Here is a 22,500-nt window from a genome sequence, read left to right as displayed (position 1 = left end):
ATCATGGGTGTATTGGCAGACGATCTGTTATGGGTGTATAGGTAGGTGGACAGATGTAGGCAGATAGGCAGCGGTCACTGGATGGTAAATGTGTGGTTATCAGATAGATTTGCACGTGATGGATGGTCAACCATAAAAAAGGAACAAAGCAAAGAACTGGGGAAAAAAAGTGTACAAATTCTCAAACTGTAACTGTCAATAAAAAAAAAAAAAAAAAAAAAAGAGGAAGAGAAAAAAGAAAATAATCTGATCAAATCTCAAGATTTCTGGCCAAGGTGATTTATTTGATATTTAAACACCAGATTCCACCTTCACAGCAGATATTGAAAAGTATCATGATCAATGTATAAAAGATCGGCACACGCCCATTATGCATTTGTTTACGCTAATGGGGTGGGCAGATAACGTTGTAAAACTTTCACCTACAAGTGAATATGGCCAGAACTTCGTTATAATTTTCGTTTTCAACGTTTGTACCTGAACTGAGGGGAAATTTTAAATCTCATCCGCATTAGAAGGTTGGACCTGTGTGATGATCTGAATGCTGTTCTTTGGGCAAGTAGCCAGTAAACCAAAGATTCGTGTGCAGCAGCATACGCCTTGTGCACGTAAAAGAACCCACGGCTGCATCGGAGCTGTTTCTGGCTGAATGATGCAGCGAAACATTCAGTTTGATGAGGACATATGGTGGTAGGAAAAGGAAAGAAACATGGCTGGCGCTGCACTCAACGGACGTGCTATGCCTAGGGAGAGCGGCCCCGATTTCACACAGATAAATATGTTGGCAGTGACGTGAATACAATACGTAACACTACAATGCAATGCAATGCAATGCAATACAATACAATACCGTGCAACAGTGCCTTCATCGCAATACAATGCAGTGTAATACAATACTCTGCAATGTAATGCAATGCAATTATGGAATGCGGTGCAATGAAAAGTGTAATCATCTTCATGGGGTCTCTCTCTCTCTCTCTCTCTCTCTCTCTCTCTCTCTCTCTCCCCCCCCCCCCTCTCTCCCTCTCTGCTCCTAATTATCTAAAACAAACCCAGACAATTCTACTGAACGTACTTTCCGTTAAAAAAAAAAAAAAAAGATAGTGGTAGGAATAAAACGAAATAAGTAATTGGTGTAGCAGAACGAGGATGAGACTGGATGGAAAAAGAAGGGTTATTTCAAAGGACTTGAATAATTGTAATCGTTTATTCTTCCCCCCCCCCCCCCCACCCCCCGAATGGTTTGAATATTTTTCCGTGTGACAAACTAGACGGAACATTTTGGGGGAAATAATTCAATACAGGAGAAGACAATGATTCAATACAGGAGAAGACAATGATTCAATACAGAAGAAGACAATGATTCAATACAGGAGAAGACAATGATTCAATACAGGAGAAGACAATGATTCAATACAGGAGAAGACGGCAATGATGACTGTGGTGGAGAAGAAGTACTTGTAGCAGTAGTAGTAGTAGTAGTAGTAGTAGTAGTAGTAGTAGTGGGAGAAGAGAAAGAAAAGGAGAAGGGGAAGAAGAAGATGAAGAGGATGGATTTGAGTTGGATGATAATAATAATAATAATAATAATAATGATAATGGTAATGATAGTAATAATAATGATAATGATAGCAATTCATGATCATCATCTTCTTCCTTCTTCTTCTTCCTTCTTCTTCTTCTTTTTTCTGTCTTCTTCTTGTTATCATTATCATTATAAAAAAACAAAAATAACATAAAAAATAATATCATTATTGCCATATAATAATAATATGATGATGATGATGATGATGATGATTACTATTATTGTAATCATCATCATTATTATTATCATTACTACTATCATTTTCATCATTATCATCATTGTTGTCGTTGTTATTATCATTATCATCATCATTATTATCATAAATGAATAGATTAAAAACAAACAACAGAACTGAAAAGCGAAACAAAACAAAACAAACCCCTCAAAAAAAACCAAAAAAAATCAAAGAAATTAATTTTTTATTAGGAAAAAAAAAAGCCCCAAAGTACTTACGATTTCCAACGCACACACAGTCACTCCCCGTACTCCCTAAACGGCCGACAGTCCTCCTACATACATCACCGACTGCCGCCACACCATCTGGTAAACTCCGCCAGCGGAGCTGCAACCTCAGCCGCGGCGCTCCCTCGAACGTTGATTCACCGAGACCACACGCCACTGCAGCACGAACTCATCTCGGCTATCCCGCACCCTCCTTCTATCCCGGCGTCCCTTGCGAAGACCCGAGACCTGGGGTGTGGGGGGGGTTGGGGTGGGGGGGGGGAGGGGCGGCTGTGCGCGCGCCATACTGTTGGACCGGCGACAAGGCAAGTAAAAGTGTTGGAATGATCGGCACTGTACTATAAAGGCAAGATGAGAAAGAAGATGGGGTTCCATTCCACAACAAAGTGAGTGAGAGTGAGCGAGCAAAAAAAAAAAAAAAAAAAAAAAAAAAAAGTGGTGGTGGCAGATGTTCTGGCGTGACTGAAGGGAATAGAATTAGTGGTGAGGGGAGAAGTTTGTTCTATTCGCTCGTCTGAGATTCCTGTCCAGGCTGGGATGACTTCATTGGGTATCCATACTAAAAGAAAGAAAGAAAGAAAGAAAAGAAAAGAAACAAAAAACACTTTCCGACGGTCTGGAGAGATTAATTCTGTCTGCTGGCCCCATTTACAAGTCCCCCTTTCAAATGGAAGGAGATTAAAAGATAAGGAAAGCTGAACAGATTTGTAACATAATTATTATCTTTCCCCCACCATGCTTTCCTGAACTCTCTCTGGGCTGTACATTGTTTTCAATATGAGAACATGAAGTTGATGTATTTATTAACTTTCATTCATTCATTCATTTACTTATTTGGTCTAAACCAATGACAAATTTTGTAAGAATGGTTGTCTATCTGGTAGACATATCTTCCTATATGACGTTGACCTTTGATCAAGGTCATTGGGAGTCTTTTTTCTAAGTTTTAGAATTGCGTCTGCATGTTACGTTTCTTCGAATGTGCACCAAGTGAAAGGGTTTCTGAGAGATCAAGAACAACCATCAAAATTGAAAAAAAAAAAATTGTGGGATCATTTCCAAAGTGAAGGTCAAAAGAAACATAGTCACAACAGGGTTTGAAATTCTGGATAATCTTATCAAGCTGACAGGGGCGAAACACCACAAACGAGCAAGGGGGTGTAACGATGGCAACCACAGAGTGAAATATTGTGTTCATGGATACACTGGGTATGAGCAGCATGAGTTTTCTTACAGTGCGCGTGATGCTAACGTCCATATTCTAAATATATTTCTGTTTAATAATTACGATGTAATAATTAATTGCAATGTTTTTAAAAGCGAATATGTGAAATGCTTTTATTTGAGAACATGTGTTTATTACTCTTGTTTAATCAAGTTATCCGCGTGTGTAGGGTGGGGGGGGGGGGGGGGGGGGGGGGTGCGGTGCGGGTGTGTGCTGATTATCTGGTTGTGGTTTTCCGCAATTCATCTTTATTCTTATCTTATCTGTCTATTATAATCAATGTGCAGTATAGTAGGCTATGTTTATAATTATATTCAAATAATGTTTCTTAATTCTTTCTGTTTTTGCATTAAGAATACTAGTTATTACCTGCAGTGTGTGGATGTATGTATGAAACGATGTATGTGATATTTTTTACATTTGTATATTCGTAATATTTGTTGGGGCTGTTGTTGGCTTTTACAGTTATGGTCCCCATGTTGTTTACTTGTCTATGTTGTGATAATGCACCTGACCAAATTTCTCCAGTTGGAGATAATAAAGTTATTCTTATCTTATCTTATCTTATCTTATCTTTTCCCTCAGTCAAGGTCTTTTGCAACGTTTTGCCACACCGACCACACACGAAACACACACACACACACACACACACACACACACACACACACAGAGAGAGAGAGAGAGAGAGAGAGAGAGAGAGAGGGGCAAACAACAACAACAACAAAATAACAACAGAAGGTGAACAAAAGCAACACACATGATCAGACTTCCAGGCCTGGGTGATGTGATTTTTACCCTCAGCCTGTGTCATCAGTGCGGGGATGTCGTGGCCAAATCGGTTTGCTGTAGGGACTTGTGATCCAGTGATCAGAGTTCGAGGCCCTGTTTCGACCTGGTATCGAGCCCCTTGGGGAAAGTCACTTCACTCTTACTTCCCTCACTCCATGCAGGTGTGAATGGGTGCAGAGACCGGTTGGGTGATGATGGAGTCTCCCGTCGGACCGACGGATGAGTAGGCAGGCAGGCTTATCTGTCGGTGTGTGTCCTCATATGGGAGAAGAGGCCGATTCTGGCATATGCGCAGCACTTCTCACAGGTGTTTCAAAGGAAAACGTCTCCAGAAGTTGTGCCCCTGGTTCCTTCGTTCACACTTCTCCTTAATGGCCAGCGTTCTCTTGTTTTCAAACGTATTTATGCCACTAGAGCACAGCATCCTCCAGCGAGAGCTCGTTTCCGCATTAGCCTGGTTGCCTGACCAGCACAGGTGACTTTTTAGTGAAGAGGAGTTGTGCAGTCTCTTCCCCACTCTCTCGCCTACCGACGCTAAGAGGCTGGTAAGACCGATTGGGTAAGGTAAGGTTAAAACATCGGAAGGAGAGGATTGAGCCCCCCGTCTTCCTATGCCGAGCCCTGGACACAGTGGGATGAAATCACTGCCCCGCTGGTCGTTAAAGCCCATGGGACCACTAATCTTTAACCTGTATCAGTGCACGCTATGGTGTCGGATGACTATCCTGGCTATTTTCAGGTGACTGGCTCCAACACTTTTATGCGGAGTGGTGGCCTCGTCGATAGTGCTCCCGATCACGGAGAGAGAGAGAGAGAGAGAGAGAGAGAGAGAGAGAGTCCCTGTTCGATTCACGCACGGATCAGGATCTGGGATCTGGGTACTAGCTTTTCGCATGAGGCCTCGTACACAACACGCATTTAGCGCACAAAAAACAGCCCACGGCAACAGGAGGGTTGATTATGGTACATTCTGTGCGGAAAAGTATGTTCTTCAACTTTATCCGTCATCTTTTAACTCTCTCAGTACGGCCAGTCCTCTCTTCTCCTCTACACAGACCCCTCGGATGTCCAGTGGGTGTCTGAATGACCCAACCTTTAGCTTCCGTCGTCAGAATTGTGGTATTTTTTGTCAACATTCACGTCTTCAGTATAAGAGCCTTCCGCTTGCAATATTTTGATGATGGTAATTGGGGTGAAACGCTGTAAACGTCGTCTCTTTCGCCGTTCGTATGGAAAGAGTTAGAAAATTACAAAAAAGTACACCAGATTCTGTGGACGTTTATGTCCTGCTCTAATGGTGGCGTAGTTTCGATTTCCCCGTGTATGTGTGTGTGTGTGTGTGTGAATAAGAAACAACAACAACAAAAAAGAAGAAAACAATCTTTTTTTCTGATTTCATCTCCATTGTGAAAATTCAGTTGATTGCAAGAGCAGTATTTTAAATATTTCAAGGGTTTGGGAATAATTTGCTTTCTTTTACTTGGTTTTGCCTGTTAAAAGTACACTTTAAACCCGATAAAGGTTATTTAAAAAAAGGTATCGAAAGTGATGACACCTAGAGAGAGGACATTGTTTGACAAATATGAATAGTTGATGCGTTATACAGTAACACAGAGCCTGATTAAATAACTGCTAATCAATATCAGTAAGATTCTTAAGGAACAGTAAAGTTTCAGGATTTCTCAAATATCCTGATAAGACTGGAATTTCAAACTTTTTTTATTCACTGAGAAATGACTGACAAAAAAAGGAATTCATTTAGACATGAAATCTCACACGATTTTTATGGCATAACTGAGCGACTGTTGGCAACCGGAAGTCTAAAGTGAGCTCTCCTCACAGACAGAAGATGGAGGCCACGTGACCCTGTCTCCAATCTGAACTTGTTCACGGAACAGACAAAAAAATATACTCCTTCAAAAGCAAACCAACAGTAGATGTTGGGAGAGCACGGGCTGACAAAGACAAGGTGGGTAAAGTCTGTCACGTAATTATCAACACCTCCGAAAGACACAACTAAGAGGCCGCTAGCGGGGGATGGAAAGAGTGTGGGGTGTGGTGTGGGGGGATCACAGAGGGTGAGGCTGGGTGGTGGGGGTGGGGGGGGGGGGTGAGGGAAGCGGTAGAGATTTGGAGAGCACGAAAATCAAGTGTGGATAAAGTCTGTCACGTCTTTTTTAAAACCCTCCCTCCTCCTCGGAGAACATCAACAACTACCGAAGTGAACCACAAGGGCGTGGTGGAGGAGGAGAAGGAACAGAAGGGGAGGGGCAGGAGCTGTGGGTTGTGGAGCGCAAAACATCAAGCGCGGAGATGATAACCAGGCAGCGGAGTAATGAACTCTCGGGTCTGTTCTATCTTGGCATCAAAGCCGGCCCCGCTAATTGCTTTGTTGTAACCTGTGTGGCGCGATAACGGGTGCCGAACCCACCTCCCTCCCCCCCCCCCCCACCCCCAGCCCCACCCCACTGTTCCCTGCTGCCGTCGCCCCCACAAACGGGTCCTGTCTTTGAAGTGTCGTCACCACCGCTCTGGGTCCGTGGCGGAAAACACAAGGTGCCAGCCAAAGGGTTTGGAAATGTGGCGTGGAAATGCCGTTGGGTAAAAAAAGAAAAAAGAAGAAGAAAAAAAAGGGTTGGGTGGGGCTGGGTGGTAATGCAGAAAAAAACCCACAAATAAATTGATTTACAGAGAAGCAGAGGAGAAGAAGGAAAACAGGAAATGACTAGAGCAGTTAATGTGCGCACTTGCTTCCTGTGTTGGGGATGGGTTGGAGGTTGCTGTTCTGAAGCTGACAACAACAAGTGCTCATTTGACACTGTCGATAACATTTTAAGATACAAAAAGGACGGATGCCTTACTGTTCCTATATCATTGACCATCACCTCTCCCGCCACCACCTGCCGACATCATCACTATCATCATCATCATCACCCCCACCATCAACATCATTATCATGGATATCATCATCATCATCATCATTAACTCCATCAGCTCAGTTTCCTTCTCTGCTTAACAGGTAGATCAATGAAATTCTTCGCAGTATAAACAAATGCCACAGTCACTCCCCGAGTCTCAAGCCCTCCAAACAAACTGATGGACAAGTCTTTCTTCTTCTTCTTCTTCTTCTTCTTCTTCACTGATGCGGTAGTGAACACCGATTTACTCTTTTTGTGGCAGTCTCCGCTCGATATTCACGCTTCAGACTGGGAGAGGTAACACTCCGTGAAGGGATCAAATGACATGGTGATGAACAGATCGTCAAGATTGCTTTGAAGAAGTGTCAGATTCTTATTCTGCCGCTTCATAAAATACATGAATAAATAAATGAATAAACAAATAAATAAGGTAACAAACAAGCAAATGAATAAAGAGATAACTAACTAAATAAATAGATATGAAAGCAGTGGCAGCGTTGATTTAAAGTGGAGGGAGGAATGGGGGGGCGGGGGGGGGGGGAGCCGATGAAGAGAAAAAAAAAGATAAGAATCCCTCCACCGCCACCCCACCCTCTCTCAACATATTTCCTCCTTTGGTCTCTGAGTCTCTTTTTCACATAGACAGGTACACACACACACACACACACACACACACACACACACACACACACACATTCTCTCTCTCTCTCTTTCTCTCTCTCACACACACACACATACACACACAATTACAAGAGAGGCAAAGCCTTCTGTCTCATGTGTAATTCCCACAGAATGCCGGCCCCTACAATCCCCAGCCCGCCGTGGTGGAGTGGTTCCTGTCGCGGATTGAGGACTGGAAGGATATGGGTTCGCGTTCTTTCAGAAATGAGGTGTTGTCAGCCTGTGGCCGGCCCTCCCTTCTCCGGAGCTGAGTGTGCCCTGGACTCAAAATAGCAAGAAGACAGACTGGAACCACACAATGGAGGGTTTCCCACCTTATGCCTGTGTCTTCCTTGAGCTACTGAAACTGAAACTGAAACTTTTGGAAGTGTTGCTCCACTTTCCTTTTTTTAAAATTTTTTCTCAAGGCCTGACTAAGCGCGTTGGGTTACATTGCTGGTCAGGCATCTGCTTGGCAGATGTGGTGTAGCGTATATGGATTTGACCGAACGCAGTGACGCCTCCTTGAGCTACTGATACTGATACTGATACTGACAAACACTGCAGGAGGTTTGTGTGATATGGATGCTGCTGATGCTGTGGAAGTCTGTTTAGGAGTAGTACTACGTGGCAAGGTTGTATCTACACTTCCCGTCATACCATACCATGCCATACCACACTATACTATATGTCATATGATGTCATGTCATATCATATCATATCGTTTCATACATCATATCACACCATTTCGCGGCATCAACAAGACTTCCATAGCATTCCCACCATCATCGATTGTCAAATATAGAAAATAAAAAGTTATCTCAAAATGTGTTGTCTTTAATGCCCTGCTCTCATGATGACATGTTTCCGCTTTCAAACTCACACGTCCTTGGCAACAAAAAGCAACGACAAAAAAAACAACAACAACAAAAACAAAACAAAAAAAAACAACCAAACAAACAAACAAACACCCAAAGGAGTGCTCGATTATCAAGTCCAGAAAAAGACGAACAGATGGATGGACCAGCAAAGTAGAAAGTAAGAAATGAATACGACAAGACGGAAAGAAATAGAAAAGAACAGAAAACAAAGAGAGCAACAGAGAAGGGGAAATTTCTCGCACACAATTTTTCAGAAGGTGGGGAACACAGGCACGGAGCCATGGTTTGGCTGTCTGGTTACAGCCACAATCACTGTGAAACATGTCAGGATTTCACGGTAAAAACAAACAAACAAACAAACAAAAACGGAATAACAGCCGCACATCAAACCGAGTTACAGCGTGTCGCTTTTACCACTTACAACATCGCCGGCCTCTGGAGAATATATCAAAAGCCATATAGCGACGTAAAAACGTGTGACGTAAGAAGTCCTGTGGAATGTCTTTAGCGTGTTGATTCAGCTGTCAGTTTATTTGTTCAAGAGGATGTCCTTCTGTGCGGATGAATATCATTGTGCCACCTCGTGTCTGCCAAAGCTGTCGCGATCTGCAGCTAGTGTGGCAGAGGTCATACATATGTTATCCCAACACGAGGGCTGAAGCTGCTGTGTTGGCCAATACATCAAGTTCTTTGACACCCTCATACATAATTATCATTATCCGTTTAGTGAAACCGCCTGTGCTCTGCATTAATGGGCAGCCGGACTCCAGACGTTAATCAATAGATTAAAAAAAAAGAAAAAAAAAGAAAGTGCCCTGAGCATTAAGTGGCATTGGGACTCCAGACTTAATAAATTAAGAAAGACAGTGCCCTGAACATCAAGTGGCAACGGGACTCCAGACTTGATGAATTAAGAAAGACAGTACCCTGAGCATTAAGTGGCATTGGGACTCCAGACTTAATAAATTAAGAAAGACAGTGCCCTGAACATCAAGTGGCAACGGGACTCCAGACTTGATGAATTAAGAAAGAAGGTGCCCTGAGCATCAAGTAGCAACGGGACTCCAGACTTAATGAATTAAGAAAGAAGGTGCCCTGAGCATTAAGTGGCAACGGGACTCCAGACTTAATGAATTAAGAAAGAAGGTGCCCTGAGCATTAAGTGGCAACGGGACTCCAGACTTAATGAATTAAGAAAGAAGGTGCCCTGAGCATTAAGTGGCAACGGGACTCCAGACTTGATGAATTAAGAAAGACAGTGCCCTAAACTTTAAGTGGCAACGGGACTCCATTCTTTAATATGATTAATAAAGTGCCCTGAGTATTAAGTAGCAACGGGACTTCAGACTTTAATCACAAATGAAGAAAGAGAAGTGCCCTGTGTATTCTTTGTCCCTGCAAATCACTGGGGTCTAAAACTCGTGTCACTGTGACAACGTCCAGCCAGTCACCCAAACACACTTCCCATGATAATGTTCAGCAAGTTTTGTTGGCGTCCGGACACAGCCAAACTGACCATCGAAACAAGTCGTCACGATTCATTTTCCTGTAACTGACCAGCGAATAACTTTCACACCGAGCAGGCTTCGAGAGCCTAACAATACTGACATAAACTTTAGAGAAATTAATGTAAAACAGAGTCGTCGGTTTACTTCATTGCTGAAATGTGAACCGTTTCAGTGTTGATTTGCTGATTGTGGAAAACAGCTGTTTTTTGTTTTTTTGTTGTTGTTTTTTAATTCATATAATTCACATATTTACGAATGATGATATTTTTTTCACAACGACAGGAGCTATCCTGCAAGGTATCCAGAAAGTGTTGTAAATCGTCACAGAAAGAAACTCTGTATCCATCACACTCCTTTTTTTTTTCTTCTCCCTCCGGCCCCTCTGACCCTGTATCTTATCAGATGCAGCCCCCACTGTGCCCCCTAATTAATGTAATAGCTTCAGCAGTTAACGGACGAAGCACAGCCAGCAGAGCATGAACTGATCAAGACCCACGAACAGCGAAACGCAATCGTCCCCGCACTGGTTGGCAGGCAATTTGGCCATCAGCCGGGACAGTCATTGCCAGCTTTCATTAAGTACTGTGTGACCACTACAGTGCGACAACACTCATGTACCACATACTCACCTACCTAACCCGCTGACACACACTCATACCTATCTATCTATGTATCTATGGGGTGGGGTGGAGGGATTCTTACTCCTTTTTTTTTTCTCTTCATGGGTTTTCCCCATTCCTCTCTTCACTTTTAATTCAATGCTGTCACTGTTTTCATATTTATTCATTTATCCATTCGGTTATTTATTCATCTACTTATTTACATATACAGAGAGACAGACAGACAGACATGACAACTGGTTTAATGTTTTTCGGCCATAGGCATATATACACAGGAAAACGGTAGAGAGAGAGAGAGAGAAAGAGGAGGATGAGGAGCGTGTCTTCCATTGAACTGTTGAGGGATGGAGACGGAGAGAGAGACAGAGAGGATGATGAGGAGCGTGTCTTCCATTGAACTATTGAGGGATGGAGACGGAGAGAGAGACAGAGAGACAGAGAGGATGATGAGGAGCGTGTCTTCCATTGAACTGTTGAGGGATGGAGACGGAGAGAGAGAGAGAGAGAGAGAGGATGATGAGGAGCGTGTCTTCCATTGAACTATTGAGGGATGGAGACGGAGAGAGAGACAGAGACAGAGAGAGACAGGATGATGCGGAGCGTGTCTTCCATTGAACTGTTGAGGGATGGAGACGGAGAGAAAGAGACAGAGAGAGAGTGCTGGAGCACTGAATTTTACAAACTCAGGGAAAATACCACTATAATCAAACATATTGTTCATAAATGTTTCTGTAAAACACATAATGTCAAACGAATTTACATAATTGATAAAAAATCAGCATCATTCAGCTTACAAAACAATTTTTCAACATTATAGTTTCGAAATTTCAGTTGAGTGAGGACAATGGATGGTCTGTCCTGTTCTATTTTGGGACACTAGCTCTTCTAAGTTCTCTGTGGCTGGCTGGCTCAGTCAGGTAGCCCCGTAACGCTGCCTGCTGTCCCCCTCCCCTGCTCGTCCCGCTCCGACTGCCACGTGCACCCCGTGCTTCACACCGTGGGAGATTCAGATTCAGATTATTTATTCATTAATAGGCCTAGGCCCCTTATGAAGGGGTAAGTGACAATATAAGTAATAACAAACAAAATGAAAATATATAACCAACCATAATAAGTACACATATTACATTAACGCTGCAATGAAGTACAGCATCTTAAGATGCCACACTGTGGGAGAGAAAGAGAGAGAGACAGACAGACAGACAGACAGAGAGAGAGACGGGATGACGCGGAATCGCATGTCTTCCATTGAACTGTTGAGGGATGGGAGACGGAGAGAAAGAGAGAGTAGAAAGAGACAGAGAGAGACAGGATGGTGTGGAGCGTGTCTTCCATTGAACTGTTGAGGGATGGAGACGGAGAGAAAGAGACAGAGAGAGAGTGCTGGAGCACTGAATTTTACAAACTCAGGGAAAATACCACTATAATCAAACATATTGTTCATAAATGTTTCTGTAAAACACATAATGTCAAACGAATTTATATAATTAATAAAAATCAGCATCATTCAGCTTAGAAAACAAATTTTCAACATTATAGTTTAGGAATTTCAGTTCAGTGAGGAATTGGATGGTCTGTCCTGTTCTATTTTGGGACACTGGCTCTTCGAAGTTCCCTGTGGCTGGCTGGCTCAGTCAGGTAGACCCGTAACGCTGCCTGCTGTTCCCCTTCCCTGCTCGTCCCGCTCCGACTGCCACGTGCACCCCGTGCTCCACCCCGTGGGGGAGAGAGAGAGACAGACAGACAGACAGAGAGGCGGATGCGGAGCGCGTGTCTTCCATTGAACTGTTGAGGGATGGGAGACGGAGAGAGAGACAGAGACAGAGAGAGAGGCGGAATCGGAGCGCGCGTCTTCCATTGAACTGTTGAGGGATGGAGACGGAGAGAGAGACAGAGACAGAGAGAGAGAGAGGCGGATGCGGAGCGCGCGTCTTCCACTGAACTGTTGAGGGATGGGAGACGGAGAGAGAGAGAGAGAGAGACAGAGAGGATGCAGAGCGCGTGTCTTCCATTGAACAGTTGAGGGATGGGAGACGGAGAGAGAGAGAGAGAGGATGCAGAGCGCGTGTCTTCCATTGAACTGTTGAGGGATGGGAGACGGAGAGAGAGAGACACAGAGAGAGAGAGAGGATGCAGAGCGCGTGTCTTCCATTGAACTGTTGAGTTATGGGAGACGGAGAGAGAGACAGAGACAGAGAAAGAGGATGCAGAGCGCATGTCTTCCATTGAACAGTTGAGGGATGGGAGACGGAGAGAGAGAGAGAGAGACAGAGAGAGAGAGAGAGGATGCGGAGCGCGTGTCTTCCATTGAACAGTTGAGGGATGGGAGACGGAGAGAGAGACAGAGACAGAGAGAGAGGATGCAGAGCGCGTGTCTTCCATTGAACAGTTGAGGGATGGGAGACGGAGAGAGAGACAGAGACAGAGACAGAGAGAGAGGATGCAGAGCGCGTGTCTTCCATCGAACTGTTGAGTTATGGGAGACGGAGAGAGAGACACAGAGAGAGAGAGAGAGAGAGAGGATGCGGAGCGAGTGTCTTCCAATGAACTGTTGAGGGATGGGAGACGGAGACACACACACACACAGAGGATGCGGAGCGAGTGTCTTCCAATGAACTGTTGAGGGATGGGAGACGGAGACACACACACACACAGAGGATGCGGAGCGCGTGTCTTCCATTGAACTGTTGAGGGATGGAGACGGAGAGAGAGAGAGACAGGGAGAGAGAGGCGGATGCAGAGCGCGTGTCTTCCATTGAACTGTTGAGGGATGGAGACGGAGAGAGAGAGAGACAGAGAGAGAGGATGCGGAACGCCTATCTTCCATTGAACTGTTGAGGGATGGAGACGGAGAGAGAGAGAGACAGGGAGAGAGAGGCGGATGCAGAGCGCGTGTCTTCCATTGAACTGTTGAGGGATGGAGACGGAGAGAGAGAGAGACAGAGAGAGAGGATGCGGAACGCCTATCTTCCATTGAACTGTTGAGGGATGGGAGACGGAGAGAGAGACAGAGAGAGAGAGGCGGATGCGGAGCGCGTGTCTTCCATTGAACTGTTGAGGGATGGGAGACGGAGAGAGAGACAGACAGACAGAGAGAGAGAGACAGGGAGAGAGAGGCGGATGCAGAGCGCGTGTCTTCCATTGAACTGTTGAGGGATGGGAGACGGAGAGAAAGAGAGAGAGACAGAGAGAGACAGAGACAGAGAGAGACAGGATGCGGAGCGCCTGTCTTCCACTGAGCTGTTGAGGGATGGGAGACGGAGAGAAAGAGAGAGAGACAGAGAGAGACAGAGACAGAGAGAGACAGGATGCGGAGCGCCTGTCTTCCACTGAGCTGTTGAAGGATGGGAGACGGAGAGAGAGAGAGAGAGAGAGAGACAGAGAGAGACAGGATGCGGAGCACGTGTCTTCCACTGAGCTGTTGAGGGATGGGAGACGGAGAGGAAAACACATGACACATTAAAACGGTGGACGGCCAACAGTGCAGACTGGACAGGGAAAACCAGTTCCTGTTGCACAGACAGAGGCTTCGACACACACACCAAATGACAGACCTGGAGGAACACACACACACACACACACACACACACACACACACACACACAAACACACACACACACACACACTGATTATAGTGTGTGTGTGTGTGTGTGTGTGTGTGATCATACGTTATGTGTCTCACGTCTCATCTGGTAGCCAATGGTCATTTGTCAGTTGAGGGGTGAGAAGATGGGTGGATAAATAGACAGACAGACACACAGATAGATAGATAGATAGATAGATAGATAGATAGATAGATAGATAGATAGATAGATAGACGGACACACAGATAGATAGATAGATAGACAGAGACACAGATAGATAGACAGACACACAGATAGATAGATAGACAGATCGATAGAAAGATAGATAGATAGACAGACACACAGATAGATAGATAGATAGATAGATAGATAGATAGATAGATAGAGAGACACACAGATAGATAGACAGGCAGACACACAGATAGATAGATAGATAGGTAGATAGATAGACGGATAGATAGATAGATAGATAGACACACAATAGATAGATAGATAGATAGATAGATAGATAGATAGATAGATAGACGGACACACAGATAGATAGATAGATAGATAGATAGATAGATAGATAGACGGACACACAGATAGATAGATAGATAGATAGATAGATAGATAGATAGACGGACACACAGATAGATAGATAGATAGATAGATAGATAGATAGATAGATAGATAGATAGATAGATAGATAGAGAGACACACAGATAGATAGATAGACAGGCAGACACACAGATAGATAGATAGATAGATAGATAGATAGACGGACACACAGATAGATAGATAGATAGATAGATAGATAGATAGATAGATAGACGGACACACAGATAGATAGATAGATAGATAGATAGATAGATAGATAGATAGATAGATAGATAGACGGACACACAGATAGATAGATAGATAGATAGATATATAGATAGATAGATAGTGTGTGGGGAGAGGGTGAGGGGGCGGGGGGGCGCTGAGCGTGATCCGTTTTGATTCTTGCTTTGTGTCAATCATTCTGCCGTGTACGTGTCTTTCAGTTCGTTGCATTTTAATGTATTTATTTATTTGCTTATTTTGTTTAACTCACTCAGTACGGCCAGTCCTCTCTTCTCCTCTACACAGACCCCTCGGATGTCCAGTGGGTGTCTGAATGACCCAACCTTTAGCTTCCGTCGTCAGTTTCAGTTTCAGTTTCAGTAGCTCAAGGAGGCGTCACTGCGTTCGGACAAAACCATATACGCTACACCACATCTGCCAAGCAGATGCCTGACCAGCAGCGTAACCCAACGCGCTTAGTCAGGCCTTGAGAAAAAACAAAAAACAAAAAAAACAAAAAAAAAAAAAACGGGGGAATAAATAATAGATAAGCTTCCATAAATAAATAAATAAATAAATAAATAATAATTATAATATAGAAAAAGGTAGTTGTAATAATATTAGTAATACTAATAAATGATAATAATAAAACATAAATAAATAAATAAGACAACAATGGTGATAAATAAGCGAATAAATGTAAAATATGAAGACACACATTCACACATACACCCACACATGCATAACAGAAATGCACCTAACATGCAGTTTCACATATATGAAAGCACAGTCAAATACATATAAACGTACATGAGCTCCAACACACACACACACACACACACACACACACACACATTACCTTGCACCTCCTCTACCCAGAATTGTGGTATTCTTTGTCAACATTCACCTCTTCAGTATAAGAGCCTTCCGCTTGCAATATTTTGATGGTGGTAATTGGGGTGAAACGCTGTTAACGTCGTCTCTTTCGCCGTTCGTATGGAGAGAGTTAATTAATCACATTACTTCATTTAATGTTTGTGTTTTGCGTAAAACTATGGTAGACTCTCACAGCCCGACAATCACGTTGGCTTCATGTGCAGGTCAGGCATCTTGCCTTTTTTTTTTTTTTTTTTTAAATCAGATGTGGTGAAGCGTGTATGGATCAGTCCGCACGTTTTGAGGCGTCCCTGAAAATGAAACAGACACTATCATTATATCACACATATTGCATAGTTTCTCATTTAGCTGGTTCTTCTTTCCTTAATTTTTTCTTTCTTTAAGCCTTTTTTTTCTTTTTTTTTTTTTTTTTTGCGATAATTTCCATTTCAATTAGTTTGGTATTTATAAAGATCGTATCGAAATAAGAGGGTGACAAGATGATTGGAGTGTCAGAAAAGGAGAGAGCGGCATGTATGTCTGTGTGTCTGTATGTGTGTGTGTGTGTGTGTGTGTGTGTGTGTCTGTCTGTGTTTGCGTCTCTCTGTGTGTGCCACTGATGCAAACTCATTGACGGTTTTTTTTAATTTTTATTATTATTGTGAATAATGCGTTATTTGCATTGCATTCTGTCTCTGTCTGTCTCTGCCCGCCCCCCCTCCCCCCCTCTCTCTCTCTCTCTCTGTCCCTCTCTCTCTCTCGATCTCTTTTCTTGTCTATCTCCTGCCCTTTCCCTCATCCTCCGCCTTCTATCTCCATCTCCCCTCCTCTCTCTCTCTCTCTCTGTCCCCCCTCTCTCTCTTCCACTCCCCTCCTCTTTCTCTGTGTGTGTGTCCCCCCCCCCCTCTCTCGATCTCTTTTCTTGTCTATGTCTTGCTGTTTCTTTCCCACCCGATCCCTTTCCCTCATCCTCCGCCTTCTGTCTCTCTCTGTCCCCCCCTCTCTCTCTCCCTTTCCTCTCTCTCTCCCTCTCCTCTCTCTCTCCCTCTCCTCTCTCTCCTCCCTCTCCCCCTCTCCTCTCTCTCTCCCTCTCCTCTCTCTCCTCTCTCTCTCCCTCTCCTCTCTCTCCTCTCTCTCTCCCTCTCCTCTCTCCCCTCTCTCTCTCTCTCTCTCTCTCTCCCTAATCACCAGACGGTCTTGATTATATGTTTAGTTTTCTTTTGCTTTTTAATTACTCTTTGAGTTCCCCTTTTCTGTTTAATTGAGGTATGTCTACACACACACACACACACACACACACACACACACACACATATATATATATATATATATATATAGGTATATATATATATATATATATAGAGAGAGAGAGAGAGAGAGAGAGAGAGAGAGAGAGAGAACGAACGAACGAACGAACGATTTATTGTTTTCAGGCTCGCTTTGCCCATTCACAAGGGGGCAGGGGGGGGGGGGAAGGGGTTGTACATGTCAGAAACATAACGAAATGTGAGAAGTGACGCGCTGTACACTTGATCACAACATGGAATCCACGTCATGCGATTAATTATAATTAGTATCATACAAAGTCTGTATAATCACAATCTTTGTTTTCAAAGAGGTCGGCAAGAGAAAAGGAATCACACAGCGAAACTAATCATGATATATATCGAGATGAGGATTTCCATTTCTAGCACTTTTGCAAGGTTTGGATTTGTGTCTTTAAACGTATTAAATAAACTGTCCATTTTCTTAGCCGACTCCTCAAAACAAGACATTATCTGTCGGCAGACATCTGGCGGAACATCAACATGCTTCTGTTCTGAAAGTTCACTGTCTTGTTGAGAACTGTCCACATCTGGGTCAATGATGTTCGTGCTTAGGGGCGTGAGAGAGAGAGAGAGAGAGAGAGAGAGAGAGAGAGAGAGAGGCTGACACTGATTTTTATTGCCACTGGCAAAGATACCCTTTTGACAAGGGGGTCACAATACATAGTGCCGAGAAGCTTTGACCAAAACTGTTCGGCTGAAACAGAAACACGTATCCAAAAGCAATCAACAATGAACCAAAATACGCTCATCCACACTCGCACACGCTAACGCACAACCACTCATACATTCACACGCACTTACACCAACATGCATTTATCATCACATTTCAAACCAATTTCTATTACCATTTATAAGCCAAGGGTTCTAGTTCGGAGTCTAGCGAGGCTGTATCTATGCCATTTATGTGCAACAATTAACAGATAACAGGAATCAGTCGTATTTATCATTTCCATCCATACCAGCATGCCAGTTTTGTCTGAAACCAGCCTGTTCTTCTACAATCTGACCTGCATTCTTTGCCCATGCTGTTAATCTTTTATTCAAAGTATGCGTGTAAATTTTACTCATAACACTTGTCAATGCTACTCCTCGATAGTTATTTGGAGGAAGGTGGCAGAATGGTTAAGACGCTCAGCTGCCAATACAGAGAGTCCGTGAGGGTGTGGGTTCGAATCCCGCTCTCGCCCTTTCTCCCAAGTTTGACTGGAAAATCAAACTGAGCGTCTAGTCTTTCGGATGAGACGATAAACCGAGGTCCCGTGTGCAGCACGCACTTGGCGCACTGAAAAAGAACCCATGGCAACGAGAGTGTTGTCCTCTGGCGAAATTACGTAAAATGAAATCCACTTTCATAGGTACACAAATATGTAAGCATGCACTCAAGGCCTGACTAAGCGCGTTGGGTTATGCTGCTGGTCAGGCATCTGCTCAACAGATGTGGTGTAGCGTGTATGGATTTGTCCGAACGCAGTGACGCCTCCTTGAGAAAGTGAAACTGAAACTGAAACTGAAACTATTTGGATTGCTACTCCTCGATAGTTATCTGGATTATTATTATCACCTTCGTTATGAAGAGGAACTATTATGGATTTAGACAACTCCTCTGGAAAAAAAATCCTTTGTCAAACAGCAGATTAAACAATGTTACCAAATATTCAGTTACTATTGAATTTGCTCATTTGAACATTTCGCTTATTACCCTGTCTGGACCAGCACTTTTCCCACTTTTGAAATGATTAATGCTGCTTATCACTACATCTCTTATATGATCATTGAATAAGGGTTCTGTTTCCTGTTCATGATTATCTATCTCTGTTTCTTCATCTTGATCATTATTATCAATTGCATTTGAAAACACTGGAGAAATGCTCATACCATTGTGGAGATGTAATTTCATTATATATTATTGCTTTTGTTATTGATATACCTGAGTGTAGAGTCTGGGATCATTAACTGAAGTTGTTTTTTTTAGTTCATCTGACCTCTTTTGATAGAAATCCCCCCCCCTTTTTTTTTCCTCTTTTCATTACAGTATATTCTATTCTTTCTTTTAGTATACGTTGTTTTATGTATATCTTTTAACTCGGATGATTTGGCACGCTGGTATCGCTTCCAGCATCGCTTGATAACTCTATTCTTTTTCTCACACTTCCTGTCAGACCATTCATTCGCTTCTATCTTCCTCTTCCCCACAGTTCTCAACATACAGGCTACACAGCACTACATAATGCATTTGTAAACATTTCCACACAAGTACTGACATTAATATTAAGACGGGGCATTATATATGGCATTATATAATAAGTAGAGAGAGAGAGAGTGAGAGAGAGAGATTACTTTTTTCAGTTTTTAAGGCATGATCTATTTCCATTTTAGCAGGTGTTTTTTTTTTGGTTTTTTTTTAGACAAATATATATTTGGTTGGGATTGTGATTTCACCACGCTGTTGGTTGGTGTTTTTCTTTTTCACCTTTCCCCTCTTTTTCTTTTATTGTTGTCTTCTATATTTTTTTTAATTGTTGCCATCCCCCACTCTTTAGCACTCTCTCTCTTTCTCTGCCTGTCTGTCTGACTAAATGTCTATCTATCTATTTATCTATCTATCTGTCTGTTTATTTATCTGTCTGTCTGTCTCTCTGTCACTCCCTTCTCTTTTACTCCTCTTATTTTCCTTCTCCCTGTGTGTGTGTGTATGTATCGATTGAACGCTCGAACAAATATCTTTTTTAGGCCATGGGAGTTGGGTGGGGTTGGAGGGGGGCGGGGGGTGTTTGGGTGTTCAGTGGGGGGTGGAATACTGGCTGGAAGGGGGTGGGAGGCTATAAGGCAAAGTGCACGGTCCCAGAGATCGTGCTTATTTATTGACACACACGTGTAAAGATTTGAGAGGCTTTATTATTTGCTTTTTATTATATCTCAATACACGTTCTCAGTTGTTGTTATTGTTTTTTGTTTTGTTTTTTTTGGGGGTGAATATCTACTTTGATGTAGAATCCAGCCACCCATCTGTGTGTGTGTCTGCCTCTCTCCGATTGTCTCTATCTCACTCTCGTGTGAGTGGGGAGGGGGATCGATAACCTTTACAATTCAAATATGTTATTGTCATTCTCTCTCTCTCAGTGTCATTCTGTATTGCCTTTGATATGTTATATCTAATGTAGTTTGGGTATTTGTAAGTGTGCGTGTGTAAGGGGTGGAGGGAGAGAGCTACAGATTACTGCGGAAAGCGTGTTTAAGTCGTACTTGACAATGCAGAAATATTCATCAGCACATTGTAGGCTTTTCAAGTACATTTAATTATTTTGTTGGTATGTATTTGATTTTACTTAAACAATCGTGTACCTGAAATCAATCCCTCCCTCCATCCATCCACTCCCCTCGCTTCTATTTGTATTTACTTGTTGCTTTGCAAAACGTGTTACATCCATCGAGTGTGTCTCGTAGATATGCAGCGGTGTGCAGAAGATGAGTGACTGATGAACACTGCAACAACTAATTTCCTGTGTCTTTAAACAATGGTGCAATAAAATCTCTTCGTCTCTTTCCCTTGTTTATACTACTACACAAACATTGTTCCTTTCTTTTTTCTCTCTCTCTCTCTTTTTATTGTGACACCATTATATTTAATTATTTAATATATCTTATATATATATATATATATATATATATATATACTGGAAATTAACAAATAATGGGCCAGGAGATGAAATGATTAACAAATTGTAAAGAGTGGTAACTCGTTCCATTACACAAGGTACACAACGTCAAGTCAGTGATGCTTACGCTGCCGATTCAGCTAGCGCACAGGTAAATAAAAGGTACATTGGAACAAACCCAGAACACTTCCTCTAAAAAGAAAGTGCCGGGCCTGTCCTTATACGAATCATTTGACATGTGCACACAGCAGCAGCAAAGACAGAAGAAATGTGCAAACACAAATTAGCTTTTATTCAAGACTGGCATAGCCTCTTTAATCCTGAATAAGCCACACACACACACACACACACACACACACACACACATACACACTGTAAAAATGTTACATGCATCTGTGGTAAGCAGTTCAGCTTGCATCATTCTTTGTTTCACTGTCAGCAGTTACGTACCTTCTTGCCCAAGTATTTCGAAGAGAATAACTATTCTGCAGAAGATTTTCGGAAAGTTATTTCTGACGAGGTTCTCATGGTCGAACTTTCACAGGCATTAGATCATAGCCCTATTTCTACATTCCTTTAATGTACTTCAGAATTGTGTTAATGGGTTCTGGTTATTATTATCATTGTTGAATTGTAACTGTCAAATGTAATTGCATGTTAGTTATGCATTTTTTTGGTAGTTTTCTACCTTTTCGATTTTCCTCTCGCCCGCCTCCCCCCCCCCCCCCCCCCCCGCCCTTTTTATTTTTAAATCGTCTAATATCACTGATAGTGATTATTATTATTATTATTATTATTACTACTACTACTACCTTTTTCTATATTATAATTATTATTTATTTATTTCTGTAAGCTTATCTATTATTTATTAACCTTTCTTTTTTTTTCTTTTTTTCTCAAGGCCTGACTAAGCGCGTTGGGTTACGCTGCTGGTCAGGCATCTGCTTGGCAGATGTGGTGTAGCATATATGGTTTTGTCCGAACGCAGTGACGCCTCCTTGAGCTACTGAAAACTGAAAACTGAAACTGATAGTGAAAAGACGCTAAACTAAAGAACGGACACACACACACACACACACACACACACACACACACACCACACACACACAGTCGTTTACTGCTTTCATTACTTCGTTGCGTTCAAAGACAGTGGGGTCAGTTCGAGGGCCGGGAAGTGGGCGAGAGAGTAAGTGAGCATGGAAGGGGCGTGTGTGTGTGTGTGTGTGTGTGTGTGTGTGTGTGTGTGTGTGTGTGTGTGAGAGAGAGAGAGAGAGAGAGAGAGAGAGAGGACGTGGAATCATTAAAATGATAAAGCGACCAGATTGACAGAGTGATGTGAAACGGGAGGGAGAGACTGATAAAAATCATCGCTGGTTTAATGAAATGTTTCATTTAGTTAGGGACAAAATGTGATGTGTTTTTCTCGCTATTCTCTCCAAGTGTAGCTTCTTCTCTCTCAACATTGGTATGTCATTTTACCTGGTTCTGTACTGATATGAACGTAAAAAAATAACATGAAATAATAATAATAATAATAATAATATTATTATTACTATTATTATTATTATTATTATTATTATAATATTAATATTTATATTATGATG

The 22,500-nt window shown here is 42.6% G+C and overlaps 1 protein-coding gene across 1 annotated transcript in view; it reads right to left on the bottom strand.

Annotated features, from left to right (window-relative positions):
* The window catches only part of LOC143279045 (neuronal acetylcholine receptor subunit alpha-10-like), a 236,674-nt gene extending 234,496 nt beyond the window's left edge, over nucleotides 1-2,178 (bottom strand). Inside the window, exon 1 of the mRNA XM_076583320.1 lies at nucleotides 2,039-2,178. The gene's annotated coding sequence lies outside the window, so the exon portion shown is untranslated. The remainder of the gene's footprint in view (nucleotides 1-2,038) is intronic.
* Nucleotides 2,179-22,500: the final 20,322 nt, after the last annotated feature.

Source organism: Babylonia areolata, chromosome 2 (genome assembly GCF_041734735.1).
Source record: "Babylonia areolata isolate BAREFJ2019XMU chromosome 2, ASM4173473v1, whole genome shotgun sequence".
NCBI classification, from domain to species: Eukaryota; Metazoa; Mollusca; class Gastropoda; order Neogastropoda; family Buccinidae; genus Babylonia; species Babylonia areolata.
The sequence above is the reverse complement of the archived record's forward strand: the minus strand, read 5'-3'. Positions and strand labels throughout refer to the sequence as shown.